Source organism: Lycium barbarum, chromosome 2, assembly GCF_019175385.1.
Source record: "Lycium barbarum isolate Lr01 chromosome 2, ASM1917538v2, whole genome shotgun sequence".
NCBI classification, from domain to species: Eukaryota; Viridiplantae; Streptophyta; class Magnoliopsida; order Solanales; family Solanaceae; genus Lycium; species Lycium barbarum.
In genome coordinates this window covers 14,873,587-14,888,899 of record NC_083338.1, presented here as the reverse complement: position 1 = coordinate 14,888,899, position 15,313 = coordinate 14,873,587, and the positions used below count along the sequence as shown (strand labels likewise).

At 33.5% G+C, this 15,313-nt stretch overlaps 1 long non-coding RNA gene across 1 annotated transcript; it reads left to right on the top strand.

Moving 5' to 3' along the window:
- The first annotated feature begins 9,398 nt into the window (after positions 1-9,398).
- Positions 9,399-12,735, top strand: LOC132629352 (uncharacterized). The gene is made up of 3 exons (XR_009578198.1): positions 9,399-9,836; positions 10,656-10,706; positions 12,372-12,735. It is a non-coding gene; the product is annotated as an uncharacterized LOC132629352 (long non-coding RNA).
- The last annotated feature ends 2,578 nt before the right edge of the window (positions 12,736-15,313 follow it).

Genomic DNA, 15,313 nt, shown 5'->3' with positions numbered 1-15,313 from the left:
ATCACCCAAGGGAGAAAACTTTCCACTGTATGTTTGCTTGTAATACCTACAACTGTAGTACTTGCTAACATAGTCCTTAGGCTGAATTTTACGGATCCGACAGAATTTAATTGTATGGGAACATGGCATATGGTAGTTTTTCCATTTCCCACACGAACATTTTTTCCATTGTCAGAGACTTTATGGACATTTCCACCCTTACCTTCGTGTGCAAATGTCAGAATCTCGAAGACCCAGTCACAATGTTGTAGTTCATCATATCAGTGTGCATGGCGGCCCTATCCTAATATTCATGGAACTTCTTATCAACACCGGGCGACTAAGTCTTCTTATTTACCATTAGCAGAGCAGCAAGGGCGCTTCTTTTAACAAAATGATCAACAAGATTTTTAAAGGTCAAGCGAACCATGGCAGTAACAGGCAATCCACGGGCTTTCTTCAATAAACCGTTGTAAGACTCAGAGACATTTGTCGTCATAGCCCCCCAACTATAACCACCGTCTTTATACAATGTCCATTTTTCCTTTAGAAGCTCGCTTAACCACATATGCGCTGCAGGTGACAAAGTTTTGATTTGTTGCATCCTCATTTGGTATTTCTTCTTCTGGTGCTCTATAGCAACCAACCACATTAGCTTCTTAAGATCAGAGTTAAGAAACTTTTTGTTAAAGTTGCTTTTTAAATGTCGAACACAAAATCTATGATGTGTGGTGGGTGGCTGTAACCATTCATGTGTCATTACACATTGCAAGATCCCTTGGTGATGGTCAAAAATTAGTCCAATGCCTTTTCTATCACAAACAACATGTCTCCATAATAAACTGAGAAACCAAGTCCATGACTCATAGCTCTCACGTGCAACTATAGCATATGCAAGTGGAAAAATATTTCCGTTTGCATCAATGCCAACAGCAATCAACAATTTCATCTCATGCTTACCATAGACATGGGTGCCATCTATTGAGATGACCGGCCTGCAACTTTTGAATCCATCGATACTTGGTTTAAAGGCCCAGAAAAGATACGTGAAAATGTGTTCGCCTTGCATTGTAGTTGACTCGTGTGTCCACTCAACAATAGTGCCCGGATTGAAATGTTCTAAGGCAGCCATGTATCAAGGCAATGCCCTAAAAGAACCTTCGAAATCACCATACACCATCTCAAAAGCTTTTTTACGCCCTTTTTGCGCTTTTCTATAACTAGGAGTATAGTGATGGATGCCTTTTATAGTTTCCTGAACAAACTTAATACTGATTTGTGCATTGATCATAACATATGGTATCAACGAAATAGCAATCATGTTGCTATTCAAATTGAAATGATCCTCTGTATAATCATCTGTATCACAATTATGTGGCTCAATCATTTTTCCTGCTTTCCACATACCACTTCCGATCAACGACAAACGGATCATCCAACTACAACCTTCCTCATGCCGCTTGCAAATAACCTTCCAAAATGTACCTTTGTCTTGATCTGTTTTATATTCTTTTTTGTGGGCTATATTATAGAGTCTCACTGCCCTTTCATTTGCTTCTTGCTGTGAAATAACATACTTATTTGCATGTACAAGAAAAAATATCAACTCCTAATTACACCAATTAAAATCACAAAATTCAAAAATAATATATTATTAAAAAAATTAGTCGCACCAAACTAACCTGATTTGATAACTTTAGGATTACTGGAATTCCAAAGTGCAGCCCGAACAGACCCGTTATCTCTCATGTATGCAAAATCTTCCGGTTCTACTTCTTCTGTATTATCCAAATATGGGATCACATTTTAATGATAATTAACACTAACATTACTGGGGGCCGCAACATCTTCATCAGAATCGTCACCGTCAGCAGACGATTGATCATCGTCCGTCCCTTCATGATCTAATGGACTATCGCTATCCGACTCATTTATTATATCATTAGCTAAATCGTTATTGCTCACAATTTGTGTGAGCTGAGTCAACATGGGGTTATCTTCAAAATCGTTATGCCTATAAATAAGAAAAATTCATAGAATTTACAAGTCAAATACAATTATACAATCCATGAATAAAGTGAATAAAATATGATTATATTTACCTATCACTGTCCAATTCACTTGGACCGGGATGTGAAGGGTGTCGTACATTACAATTCAAATTATGCAACTGCGTAGTGGCATTATTTGGTCCACCCGTCTCACGATTCTGTCCACTCCAATCAAAGCTATGATCGTGCGTTGAAGCCATACCATCATACCGTGTACCATAATTAGTTGTATCATTTGACTGACTACCAAATCCTACAATTGTTTGTTGTTGAACTACACCCCTTGAAAAAACAATATTCAAACTTGGGAGATAGGTAGTACCTCCAAAATCGAACTCATTGTCGGTCGGTACTTCGACATGGGTAGAGCGTTGAACTGTAGCATACATGTCAAGCGCCGCTATGCATATGTGATTTTTAAAAATCTCAGGACAACGAAGAAATGACGATAAAGATTCATCGTCCGTAATTGGCATCTCACCATAAATTGGTGAACCATCAGCTGTAAATGAACTTGGACATCGTCCGGTTATAACCACCGATAGTTCAGGATCATTTACGAACATTTTACTCCTTAAGACGCATTGCAGACGATCATATTTTAGGGAAATTGTAAACCTTTGCCCTATTTCAGGACCACGGTTGTATCTAACCGAACCTGCTTCATACACAACTTCACCACCCCAAAATAAATACACTTTAACATGAGTTTCCGTCATCTTTTATAAAATATATGAGAGAAAAAATAAAAGTTGAAGGATATGAAACAGATAAGAGAAAAACAATAGATGAAAGATATGAGATGGATAAAAGAAAATTGAAAGACTAAGGATATACCCTAAGTAAAGATAGGACAATATTTATAAATGAAGAAAAGTAAAAACTTAAGTCACGAAATGTAAAAGATATTATTTTGACAACTATTCAATGCTCGTCTGAAACTGATTGAACCAACAGAACTGAACAAAAAAATAAAATTAAAACCATAGCGATATGGAGAGCAGAAAACGGTAAAAAAATGGGGGGGGGGGGGGGGGGGGAGGGGGGTTTCGTTATATACCTGCGAAATGGAACAAAACATTTCGTTGGTATATAAACGAAAAAAAATAAATTATTTTCCTATTTCGTTTTTTAATAAAAGAAATACAAAAAATAGGATGAATATATATATATATATATATTCATCCTATTTTTTGTATTTCTTTTATTAAAAAACGAAATATGAAAATAATTATTTTTGTATTTTTGTATTTCGTTTGTATAAAAAAATAGGAAAATAATTTTATTTTCATTTCGTTTATATAAAAACGAAATAGGATGAATATATATATATATATATATATATATATATATATATATATATATATATATATATATATATATTTTCCAATGTCGTTTTTATATGAACGAAATTAAAAAAAATATCCTATTCCGTTTTTTAATACACTAAATGCAAAAAACAATAACATATTTTGTTCATTAATTCACGAAATGCAAAAAAAAAAACAAACAAAAAAACATATTTCGTTGATTAATTCACGAAATGAAAAAAAAACAAAACAAAACAAAATAAATCAGTTTCGTTAATATTCACCAAATACAAAAAAAACCTATTTCGTTGATTAGTTCACGAAATGCAAGAAAAAAAAATATTTTGTTGCATTTCGCTACACTTGTATCGAAATGCAACTAAATATTCCGGCTATGAATAGTGTTGTGTGGGTATTTCATTGGTATAAAAAAAAAAGTCAGCCTATTTTGGGCTAATGGCTGCAAAAATAAGCCATTTTGGCTCCGGACTCGGTTCGCTGCACTCACTTGTGCTTTTCTGCATCATGGGCCCGTTAAGGATGTGTTTTGTGACATTCCTTTTAGAAGGTATAATAAATAAACTAGACCCCAAATTTCGCCTCAACTGGAAATTATGCCCTCTAATTTTGGGTGTGCATAAGCAGACACCTCAACTTGTCTGTACTTTATCAGTTGTACACTCGAACTTACAAAATGATCATCTAGACACCTTCAAAATTTATGTGTCACGTCAGCATTTGTGATTCCGCGTTAACTTAATACAAGTTGAGCCCTACTTGTGCATACCCAAAGTGGGAGGGTGTACTTGCAAGCTGAGGCCAAGTTTGAGGGCTTGTTTATGTATTATGCCTTTTTAGAATTTTGTCACGTCATCGTCAATCTCTCCATTTTATTGAATAATAGACCCGAGATACTTGATTTCCTGGGTGTAATACTAGTTTAATTAAAAAGTTTGTTCTTTTTTCCACAAATAGAATAATAATCGATTAATTTTCTTTATCTATTCTAGTATATCTGATTTCTAGGAATCTTGGCATTAACACACAACCACATTAACCTAAAAATTGGTACGCGTGGGAATTGGCTCTCTATCAGGTCACTCAACTTATTGCATTATGCTTCGGATCTTGATGTAATCTTTGAGATGCTTTGAGAAGACTCGTGGAAATATATGGATTCATTTTCTTAGTCATAACTCTTGTTCCCAATTGGTCCTCAGCAACATGAGGCCATTAGGGATGTGTTGTGGCTTCATTTGCTTGTTCCCAATTGGTCATCAATATCAGAGGCGGATTCAGAATTTTAAGACGGCGGGGACAGTATTATCTTGACATAAACTCCAATAAAAATTTAATGACGACTGAGGGATAATACCGTAGAGGACCAGCCATTAATAGCGTAGTAGTGGCGAAAATACAAGTATATAGGTCAAATATGTGTAATAAATAAATTTTAATATAGTGAAGCAAATGAAAGAGATAGCTCAGTGGCTAAGGCTGTGCAACATGTGGTAAGTGCAGGTTCAAATCTGGATGAGCTCATTTAACGCTTATTGTTTTCCTAAAAATAGGCTCAAAAAAATAATTAAAAGTGACATTTGGGTTCGATCCAGGGTGACATGTAAAGAAAGCAACAGTTGCAACCAACGTGCCTCAAAGACAATTTCATTTGTTAAAGTGCACATTAAATAAATAAATATAAATATATATATATATATATATATATATATATATATATATATATATATATATATATATATATATCGTCCGTTTCAATTTATGTGAACCCATTTGACTGGGCACGAAATTTAAGAAAGAAGATGAGACTTTTAAACTTGAGGTCCTAAATGAGTTACATATATTTTGTGTGGCTATAAATTATTGCATAAAGGTAAAGTGTTTCCAAATATAGAAAGAGATCATTCTTTTTTACACGGACTAATAACGAAATAGGTTCACATAAATTGAAACAGAGGGAGTACTAATTTATCAAGGTATATACCCATATATATGCATAATTTTTTCCGATGCACTCCCCCCCCCCCCCCCCCCCCCCCCCGCCCCCCCATTTGTGTCCGCCTCTGCTCAACACTCACTTGTGCTTTTCTGCAACATGAGGCCATTAAGGATGTGTTTTGTAAAATCCCTTCTAGAATTTTGTGCAATTATATTAGTCTCTCCGTCCGAATTTACGTGGCACCTTTTCTTTTTAATCCGTCCAAAAAAGAATTTCACATTTCTATAATTAGAAATAACTTAATTTTAAAATTTCTCTTTTATCTCAATGAAATGATTTATATTCACACAAATATCTTAGGTTTGTTTTTAAATCAAAAATTTAAAAAGTCTTCCTTTCTTTGTGTCAACGCAAATGATGCCACATAAATTGAGACAGAGGTAATATAATTCTATCTAACTTATTGGCATCCAGTAGAGTGCTTTAGGAAGAATTTATTTTATGACTTTGTTTTGGTTGCAGTAAGAACTCTCTTGCTGACTTACAAGAACGTTGAACGATTGTAACGTATGAGATTATAGAGGAACTACTTATTACTAAATGCGACATTACTTATCCATTCCGTTGCTCTTTGGCATTTTCATAGGCAATATAGAGGCAACCAAATTACAGAGGAATTTCATTGCCCACAAGTGTGATGCAAGAAACCAATTTTTTTTTTTTTTGTTCGTTCAAATCCAGAATGACAAACAAATTGTCCAAAAAGAAGCATTAAATGCAATTGTTGTTACAGCTGGATCTATTAAGGTATTAACTGGTGCGTTTTTTTCAACTCAATTATATTTGTACCTATATTATGAATCATGAAGGCTAATATATTATACGCCAACAGGAGCACTTCCGAACCTGCTATGACGCTGTTATGCCACACTTGAAAACTCTCCTGAAAAACGCAGATCTTCAATCTAATCTCATTGTTCTTTCATATGCAATGGAGTGCATAAGCTGTATTGTGATGGCTGTTGGCAAAGATAAATTTAGAGATGACGAAAAGCAGGTCTTCTACTAGTAATTATGCCCGGTGGATCCGGTACATCTTCTTTAGTTCTGTAATCATGGCTTGGTTTTTGTTTTATTACAAAGTAGGTTTACCATAGTCGTCAAACCATATTTTGCAGCAAGATAATGACAGGGACATCTTTTCCTCATATCAATTCCATTTTGGTTTCATTTGTTTTCTTTTTGCCTCTCTTACTTTTCATTTGTTTCCTTTTTCGTTGATATTGTTGTCCTTAAAGGTTATGGAAATGCTTATGTCATTAAAAGCAAAGGTGGATGATCCGACTACTACTATAAGCATGGTTCAGGTATGTGTTAATCACTTGATTTTAAGATCATAATTGATTTCTAGATGGGCCTCTCTTTATTTTCATTACTCGGTTAGATAGGTTATTTTGTAAATTTAATTAATAAAAAAGTAAACTTTAATCTAAGACAAACACAAATAAAATAAAAAATCAATTGTTTAAGGAAAAACAATATATATATGAAAAAATCAAATAAATAAAATTTCCTATTGGGAAGGAAACAATTGCGTAGAGGAAAAAATTATGTAATGTAAGTCTTCTCGCCCATTTAAATGTTGTTCAGAAATCATATAGTAATAAGATTATGCAAAGAAAGCAGTAAAACTCTTTTTACTTAATATCTTTAGAAGATAATGATATTATTAATGTATGGACGGACAATTAGTAAAACTAATACATAGTTTCAAATTAAAAGTGTATAGTTAAACACAAGTTTCTACTTTATTTCCACTTCGTAAAGGAAAAAAGCAAAAACCTTAGAGGTAAAACCCAATTTTTTTTTTGTATCACCATGAAGTGTTCACCAGAATTAATCACATAGTAATTATTAGCATATAGAATATCTCAAGAAGGCAACATAGCGCGCATTTTCTCAAGTATCTACAAAAATAAAACTATCCAGAGAAAAGTAACTTTTTAAAAAATCTTACAAAAGATGGCATGTACAATACAAAAAAAAAAGTGTTATTTCCCTATTGAAACTATAATAGTTAATTGCTTTATTAAAAAGAAAAACTACCAAAGGTTCTTAGCTGAAAACATCATCTTTGTCTATTAATTTTTACACAAGTGACGCTGGAACAAAGCACTATATTTGCAATTTCTACATCATTAATCCTTTACCTCAACTATTGTCCAAGTAAAAAGATAATTGTTGTTGTTGTTGTAAAAAATGTTTTTCATGTTACACAAGTTTTAATTGGAAAACAAAAAAGTATCAGAAATAACAACATAGTGATACCAATTTAAGAATTTTACAAACTTAATTTATGAAATGGTATTTTTCTAATACTCTAATCTTAAACTAACAAGAAAATATATTTCTGCCAAAAATAGAATATCTTTTTTTTTTCAACGATGCACACAAATTCTTAACACAGACAGATAAGTACTTTGAGAAACTTAGATTTCTAAATCAAAACATAACTTTAAGCGAAATAAAAAGAAGAGATCACAATGACACAACAAAAAAAAAAAAAAAAAAAAAGCAAAAATGTCCAATGCAGTTAATGTCTTTTCCGCTCAAAATAGTCCGATTACAAACAAAATTAAACAAAAGGTTGTTAAGATATATTTCTAAACACCAAAAGATAAGAAATCAAGAAAAATGTAGAAATCTTCGTACCTAAATCCATGAAGTAGTTTTGAGGAAGTTACTTGGCATTCTCGTAAAAAGCAGCAAGGCATAAACTTGAAGAATATCAATTGAATAATGTATGGGTGAATGTTAAAAAGTTCAATAATAACTGGACAAAAAGTTAGGGACAAACTACAGCACCGACGAACACCGATTATATATATATATATATATATATATATATAAATTCAATTCTGACTGACAACCGTCGTGAATAAACTATAACACGGATGAAAACACCTTGCTCCAAAATCAAAACAAATTTCTGAAAAGTTACTAACAAACAATCAAATTCTTATAAAATAGTTCTCCATAATAAAGTCACATTCCTAAAAATAAGTTCAATCATCATAAATAAAAAATCTTCAAAAGAAGAAAATTAAAGCAGTCAAATTAAAAAATGAATTGTTGAAAAAGTTTTGAAACTTTGAATTTTCTAAATTTGTTTTTATTTTTGTAATTTGGGTAATTATTACATTAATTTGGCATAAGAGACGGGATTGTGGTCTGAGATGGGAAACAAAGAGTGATATAGAAAGATGAGAGGACCGGGACAAAGAAAGATGTGTTGGGCAGTGAATAATTTTGTAACTAATATATATTATGAAAGAACGTTGTAGAAAATGAGGAATTAAGTGTGGAATTGTAACTAAAAAGTTTAAATTAAATCAACTGTAACCATACGTTTCATTTGTTCAAGGGATGCAATGTTTAGTTTTTCATTTGTTCAAGGGATGCAATGAGTAATTTTTGTTGGGAACAATTGCAATGGCTTGTTTGCATTGAATGGAAAAGAATATCTTTTTAAATAGAAAATTTGAAAGAAAAAGGCAAAAAAAATGACAAAAAAGATAAATAGCATTTGAGGCCAAAGAGGCATGCCACTTGACGGGTCTAGTGCCCTGCTTTATATAAATATATAGATTTCATCACAGGCATGTGCTAGAATTTGCGAGTGCATGGGAAAGAATTTTCTTCCTTATATGAATGTAGTCATGCCCATCTTACTTCAATGTGCTCAACTAATACCATCTCTATGGAACAGTACAATGAAAACTACAAAGGCTTGACATTTTTCCGTAATTTGTGAAGTTCATTTAGATTTCTTCTTCTTTTATTGAGTTATATAGTTGACCTACATTGGGTATAAAAGGCATCCAAAGTGTTTTATAAATATCGTACTTAAGGTTCATTTGGATGCTCAAATTCTTCCAAATACTATCAGAGCCAAGACAAGTCCATTCTCACAAATGTCTATCGGTGTTAAAGTCCAAGGTTAATGTTATATCCCGTATTTCGCATAATTGGAAAAAAATAATCTGAAATAATTGTGACTTGCAAGAGATGAGGTAATATTTTGATTTTGGTTAATATATATGTTGTGGTTCATGAAAAATATTGACGCGAAAATATCGAGGAAGGCTAAGGGCAAAATTGGAATTTTAAAAATTAGTTTCGTGAATTACAAATTATTTAACCAAGTAATTGGGCTAGGAAAAAAAGTCACAAAAAAAAAAGATAGAATAGAGGCCCAAGCCCATTGGCCAAATTAATTCAATACAACAAATAAATAAAGGGGCCATTAGTCATCTTCTTTTAGAAGATTCAAGAAAACAAATAAAAAATTGAGAGCAAGAGCCAAGAGAAAGGGCCATACGGCCAAAGAAAGAAAAGAAAAAAAAATTGGAGCTCAAATCTTTAGTTCAAAAATTCATCTCTTGTGGAATTACTACTAAGCTCAAAGCCCTCTTCAATGTGATACAACTTTGGAAGCAAGAAAGTACTTTTTTTACCAAGTGGAGAATTTGGAAAAAGGTAAGAATTTTACTCCTTTTATTTTGGAAGAATTATATATATATATATATATATATATATATATATATATATATATATATATATATATGTTGTAGTATATGGAAGTGAATGTAAAGCATGAAAATTTTGTGTTATGGGTATGTGTGTGTGTGGCCGAAAATGGTTGTTGATGGAGAGAAATGATCAAAATTTTATTTATTTTGTTAATTGTGTTGTGGTGGCCTTATAATGTAAATGGAAGGATAATAGTTCAAGTTGGTATGAAAAATTGGTTGTTAAGTTGTTCTAGGAAATTTTGTGATTTTATTATAATTTATGAAATTGTGGGAATGGAATTGTAAGATGCAAATTGTTGTTGTTATTGATGAAATTGGAAAAAGAATATGTGTTGTGAATGTTGTGTCGAAGGTTGGAGGTTTCGGGTGAATTATGATTTTTGGTGGGATTGTTGTATATTTTGTAAAATGATATGAAATGCTTTGAATTGTGTTGAATGATCTTGGATTAGTACTTGAATGTGTGATCAAATATGAATTGAATATAATCGAGACGTCATTGAAGTTGTAGAACGAAGTTGCTAATGCTAGTATGCGTTTTGAATCGATGGTAGATATTGTTAGAATAATTGTTGGTATTGTTGTTGATATTGTGGCCGAGTTAAATTCTCGGATTTGTTGTTGTATTTTTGGCCGAGTTGAATTCTCGGGGATGGCGCATTTACAGGGGAAATGCTGCCCAAATTTCTGTAGACAAGTATGGGTTTAAGATTGAATTCCTAAAGGTTTATAATTAATATTTGGCAATTGTGACCAATTGTAGATTTTGGAGGAAACGAGATTTGAGTTTGGACAAGCGTAAAAGGCAAATAAGGTATGTAAAGCCCTACCTTTCCTTCTTTTGGCATGTCCTAGATATACTAGGTTGTGATTTGAGCCTCGGAGGAGATTCTGTTCATGGAAATCCGAGTTTAATTTTGATGCTATTTCATTCAATGTAATTGAATTAGAATCTGTGTTTTGTTGGAAAGAAATGTTCAAACATCCGTAACTTTCACAAACGTAACCGAATTGCCCTGAAACTTTCATGAATAACTCCACAGAGTCTAACGTTTGTAATTCACGTACGCCACCTCGACTTGACCCGAGGTGGGCCCACTAGTCCCGAGACTTCCTTCGTTTGTCTTATTTAACTTATTTCTGTATGATATCAAAAAGGGAGTTTTGCCTATGATTTTAGCTACCAAAGGATAATGTTTTAACTGCTCCGTCACATTCTGATATACATTTTGAGATGCAAATACGATTCCAGAAATACTATTTTGAGACAGCCCTCGTATCATTCCGCCGTCCGATTTATTTTACCTGACTTGTCATTGTGTTGTTCCATCGAGTCTTCGTGAAATGTTTTATATGGTATATTTCAGATATGTGTATATGATCCTAATGCTCCGTTTGAAGTACCCTATAATTTTATTCGAAAGTTCCTCAAAATGGATGTTACTAAATTTTCAGAAATTAACCTATGGTGTGTTTTTCGAAAGTTTTGTAATTTGAAAGTTCGTAACTTTTGTATACTAATTCCGATGGACTCGATGCTTACCTTGAGCCTTCTAATATCAGTATGTATATGTATCTATTCGTCGAGTCTTGGAATTCATTTAAATATGTATATGCATATGGTTTTCGCACTACTCTGCTCGTGCATGTGTCATGATCTCTTTCACCGGGTCCCGGGCCGGTATGTATCGTGCGGATGGTTCGCCGAGTCCCTTGTTCGAGGGTCGGGTTCCATATATGAATTCTGAAGTATGATGTGTCCGGTCTCGGGGTACTGTGTATATTTGTCCGTCCCCAGGTACCGTGTATATGTTAAGAAGTATGATGTGTCCGGTTCCCCGGCGTTTTGTATGTCCCCGGGTACCGAGGATAAGCTATGGTGTGTTATGTGACGGAGATGTTCGGAGATATGAAATCTTTTGGAATATGGTGTGTTATGGCTCCAGAGACAGGAGTGGCGACCATGTTTCTGTGCCCTGTGCATGACTTTGATATGCACCGTTTGTGAGCTAAAAGTAAGCACTCTGACATTCTGGATAAGCTACTTACCTTTTGTATTTCTTCTGATATATGATTCTGACATGCATTGATAATTCTGTTCACCGCGTCCCTTACGAAAGGGTCGGGATCTGTTATATGCACATATATGATATATGATTCTGATATGCACGATGTATGTTGGGAAAGTAAGCTCTTTAGCACTCTGTACTTCTTCTGACCTATGATATCGGATTATATGATCTGTGTTATAGAAACAATTGTTCTGACCTTCTGAGTCGGCATTTTTTTTTTTTGACATCTGGCATCTGCATTACATGATTTATGATTTGGAAATAGCGCCTTGATAATCTGGAAAATACTTTTACTTTTGTGCCGTCGTTCCAGTTATGTTTCTGTCTTCTGTATTCCACGCTTTACATACTCAGTACATATTCCGTACTGACCCCCTTTCTTCGGGGGCTGCGTTTCATGCCCGCAGGTACAAACGCTTATCGAGGTGATCCGCCAGCCTAGGGTGCATATTCTGCTGTTCTGAAGCGCTCCTTTGATCCGGAGCCCATACTTTTGGTACAGATCTTTCTGTTACATATACCTTTGTGTTTATAATTATTTTGGGTACGGCGGGGCCCTGTCCCGTCATATGATTCCGTTGTCTGTATTAGAGGTCCGTGGACATATATGTGGGCCGTGGGTCGTGTTTGCTTAGCGACGTTTATTTGGGTCGTGTCCGGTTTTCCCTTACACTACGTTAACTCGATCATTTTATGTGTTACAATATAAGGAACGACTTAAATGATATGTATATGATTTTGTATGCACGAGGTTCATAATATATAAACACAAGTGAGATTTGGTTAGTAAGTATATACGAGTGTCCATGTCGGGCACTAGTCGCGGCCTACGGGGTTGGGTCGTGACAGTTAAAATCCAAAATCCGGTTGTACATGCCAGAGGGACCTGTGATGAGAAAATTGATCTAGGGTCTAACTCAACTCTAAGGGGTCGTTTGGTTGGAAACAAGTTATCCCAAGATAACTTATCCTGAGATTAGTTATTCCACCCTCTCACATAGTTGAGTTAATCCCGGGATAACTAATCCCATGATTAGTTAAACCGCAATTTTATCCCAACCAAACGTGGGATAAACTCATCTCAAATATAATCCCAGGGATTATTTATCCTTATCCCTTGTATCAAACGAGCCCTATAAGCTAACCCAAGATGTGAGGATTGCACATGCAGATAAAGTGTGAGAAATGAACTTAAACACAAGAAAATATAACAAAATATGAGGCATAATGTAGCTAAAACATGTACTTCGAGCCGCCAGTCAGATATAACGATAGTAAAAATGAAATGCGCAAGATTAAGTTTGATGTCTGAAACAAATACTGCAAAAAAATTCAAAATGACACTAAATGAGATATAATATGTTATAGTACTATTTTATTATTTTAATTATTTTATTAGTTCTAAATAAATATATAATTATATATCATATGTCTTTAATATTCTCTAATAAATTAAATTTAGTATCTTAGAACATTTATTAGTTATATATAGATTTAAAAATTTAGTATTTTAGACCATTTATTAGCTTATATATAGATTAAAAATTATTATTATTATCTATATAATAATATATGATAATGAATACATATGTAATCAAATATTTTGGTATTTGTTTTGTACACCGAACACACTATTGAACACCCAACTTTTTAAAAATGCATACCAACTATTGTTTTAATGAAATTGTGGTATCAAAAATTTCCATTTCGATACTGTAATTCGATATATATGATCGTCTCCGACGGACACACAAGAGCACATGGTCAACAAGTAATATAAAGGATGTAGAGTATCGTTCCCGATAAGGACTTAATTGTTAAATTTGAAAATAGATTAAACAGAAAAGAAATCAAGAGCTTTGTTTTCAAGCCAAGAATGACCATAGGATATAAAGGAGCATCCATAGGATTTAGAAGGGTTCACTTCACCTATTGTCTTAGATTTTAGATTATATTCTCAAATTCCCTCACACTCGTGAATTTGGACTTTATAGTGTCTTTTTAATAAAATTGGGTAAACACAATACAATTAGCAAAAGCCTATGTGTCACCATTTTTCATATAATCTTTTACTTAAAAATACTTATTTTGTTTTCTCATTCATTAAATATAATCAAATTTTCTATAGATGTGCAATCACCACATCTTTAGGAGCACTGTTTCTGCCTTACTTAAAAACTCTGTATTTGTTTCTTAAGATGGGTAGTTAATTAAATAATTACTTCTATTGGATATGATTGATTTCTAGTACAATAAATCTTACTTAAGCTTCAAATCTTGCAGTAAAGAGACACAAGAGATGAAAGCTAAAGCCTGTAGAATGGTATGTTGGTATGCTGGTATATTAAAGGAAGACTTTTACCCATGGATTTCCCAGGTTGGCGTGAATGATCACCTGCGTGTTTTCTTTTCCTTGTGTGCTTTCGAGAGAAGTCAAATGAAACAAGTGATATCAATTGCTTAATGTATGAAACAGGTTGTTTCAATCATTGTTCTGCTTCTGAAATTCTTTACCCACAAAAAAGTCAAGAAATTTGCTGTTGTAGGTGAGAATTTTGATGATTTCATGAATTCTTTTTTACTTGTTGATGCGATTTAATATTTTTTGTTGTTTAAGGCCTAAGCTTCCTGTTGCTTTCTGCTAAACTGGCTGTTGAGAAAGGCGTTGCTCAAGGTGGAAGCGAGTCATATTTCACAAGATTGTCAGACGATATAATATTGGCTTTGGTAGACGCTTTGCGTGAGGTTATTCTTAACATCAATACGTATGTTGTTTATTTTTCTTCCTTTTTTCGGTGGGGAGAATGTTTAAGTTCGGTGTATTTGGATAATGAGAAAGTGATTCCAGATATGTTATCTCAGCAGGAGAGTGAGACAGAACTGTGTGCAGCCATGTTGGGAGAATTGAATGATTGCCTGCAGGTTGGTTTATGTTTAAGGTGGTTTCTTTAATATTGTTGATCAAAGTTTGCAGTGTTCTCAATTAATCATGGTATAGTTTCATTAGCAGTGGCAAGAAGTAAGTTGGAATGACAGAAGTGTTGGGAAACTGAGGCAAAACCAGTACAATAATGATAAATATTATTTATTTAGCAAGATTAGCTGAAAATAGTATATTACTGCTATAATATTTTTATAATAAATATCCGAATTGACTTGAGTCGTGTTAGGCACTGTCCGAAGAAACTATTTCAACAATGTGAAATGTTTTTCCAGAATTAAACAAGCCCTTCTTTAAATTTAATTAGAGGATACATGAATCATCAAAATTATATTAATATTACCAACAAGTTTATTAGAAGCAAAATAAGATACCAAGAAAAGACAATAAAAGAGAACCAATTTAGAA